The 2,007-nt window shown below is 39.9% G+C and overlaps 1 protein-coding gene across 1 annotated transcript in view; it reads left to right on the top strand.

The window, feature by feature from the left end:
• Window positions 1–300: 300 nt before the first annotated feature.
• Window positions 301–2,007, top strand: part of LOC147321371 (uncharacterized) — a 5,031-nt gene continuing 3,324 nt past the window's right edge. Inside the window, exon 1 of the mRNA XM_086305302.1 lies at window positions 301–402. The gene's annotated coding sequence lies outside the window, so the exon portion shown is untranslated. The remainder of the gene's footprint in view (window positions 403–2,007) is intronic.

Raw genomic sequence — 2,007 nt, 5'->3', positions numbered from 1 at the left:
TAGCTTATAGCTCACGCTAGCTAACCAGCGAGCAAAAGGGCAGCCGAAGCTACGGACACAACACCCACAAACTTACACTGAAAGGAGTGATATTGTCTCCTCTTAAATATAGCATATTATATTTTGGCATATCTTTTCAATTCAAATGAGTAATTCCTGTCTACATATATAATTCGAGTAACTCCAGAATACATTCCCTGCGTTTTAATCCAATTAATTTTAGTTAATTAAATGTAGCTCAAAATGCTTAAGTATGTTTTTCATAGTATCCTGCTGGGCCATTTTGCGCATGCGTTAGGACAGGCCACCATTTTGCACGCGGACTGAAGAAGCGGACTCTTTGTGTGCTGCAAGCGGGCTCAAGTTAATCGCACAACTTCATATAAAGGTGGTCTAGCTTCGGTAAGTAAACCTTTTACGGTCGTTTTTGTTTTAGTTTTTTTACCTCAGTCAAAGCATGTTGACTCTTTAAGACGTGTGCACATGGAGAAAGAAGTCTAAGTAGTTGTACAGCTCTGAACTTTGTCGTGATTTGACTTAAGCTAGCTATGTGCTCTATTAGCTACTGCTCTATTAAAAGAGTAATTGTATTGATGCGTTAAAATGTCATATGTTTTTAGCTTAGTTCTGGTGGCACACTTTGTACTAACAAATTATGGAACGAGGCAATTTCTCTGTTGTAGTTAGCTGTAAAGTTCACTGTACAGTCGCCTGCAGTTTTAAGTTGAGAAATCGTCCCTCCCGCCACAACATTGGCATTAAGGAATAGTCGGGCGGGGGAGGGGGCTTCTGAACGCACCTGCACAGTCAGGGGTGCAGTAGGAAATAAGTAGGATTGGCGTTGCACAACGTCTTTTGTGCAGAAAAAAATAATGGTTGTAAACTGTGGAGGAGAATAACTCAGTGGTTGCCAAAAATGTGAGATCAAAAGGCACTGAGAGTGATGTTTGTCAGAACTGAAATTAACTCAGAAAAGAAGTTGCTTCACTTGATAGAGCTGTTGAGTGCAAGACCTGTCAGCGGTCTGGTTTAGCATTTGAAGCCTCGCTACGTGCTTCCAAACCGCTGCATTTAATCTCAGAGAAAACTAACACAGAGAAGTAAAGCAAGTGTGTAAGTTCATCTCTTTATGTTTGCATAGTATTTCCATGTTGAGCTTAACAACCGATGTATGGAGCCACAGCTGGACTGGCTGTCGGAGTTTTGTATTGAGGGGGAAAGGAAGCGATTTGTTTTATACTTCAGCTAGAATGAAAAAAGACACAAAGCTGGAGTTATTCGGTGTCTTCATGCTGAACAGCTAAAACTTCTTCCCTCATTCTCCCCCCTCCCTCTCCTGTTGCTACTTCAATCATGAAACTGATCGATTATCAGGTGATCGGCTTTTCTGTCGCTAGTCTCTCTCATTTGTTAGTCACCCAGTTTGCGCTAGAAAGAGGAAAACGGCAGATAAACAACAGCAGCACGTTTAAGCTTGATAAGCTGTTGCTAGAATTTTTTTAATATTACTTCTAGTATCCGCTTATGTTTTCTGGAGCCACAGCCGTAATAGCTGCTGGTCATGATAGTTTGGATATGTGGTGAGAAGGAAACATGAAGGTGAAACCAGGAGAAGTTTTTACTGAATCATTAGAGCTGAACAGGTAATGAAGAAACAGGTTTACATTTTAGGTCACATGAATGAGTTGAAGGGAAGTTATGAACTGTTTATGAGAGACAAATAACACCAGGATCCTTTTCTATGTAGCTGACAGCTGGTAACTGTGCAGGGGCGGATCTAGCAAAGTTTTGCCAGGGGCCAGGTAGGGCATTAACAAGGAAAGGGAGACACAAAGACATCATTTTCTTTCTTATTCTCATTTAAAATGTCTAGCTTTTAATAAATAATTATTCTAAATCTTACTACCAAAGTGGTGATCTGGTTAAATGTATAGAGATCCATTATTGTATGTAGTAAATATTAAGTCTAATATATGCCCTAGTAATAGTAGTACATATAGCACTTTT

Source organism: Aulonocara sp. 'chitande type north' Nkhata Bay, linkage group LG9, assembly GCF_057382095.1.
Source record: "Aulonocara sp. 'chitande type north' Nkhata Bay isolate Kocher_YH1m ecotype deep benthic linkage group LG9, A_spYH_male_GT1.1, whole genome shotgun sequence".
Classification (NCBI taxonomy): domain Eukaryota; kingdom Metazoa; phylum Chordata; class Actinopteri; order Cichliformes; family Cichlidae; genus Aulonocara; species Aulonocara sp. 'chitande type north' Nkhata Bay.
The sequence above is the reverse complement of the archived record's forward strand: the minus strand, read 5'-3'. Positions and strand labels throughout refer to the sequence as shown.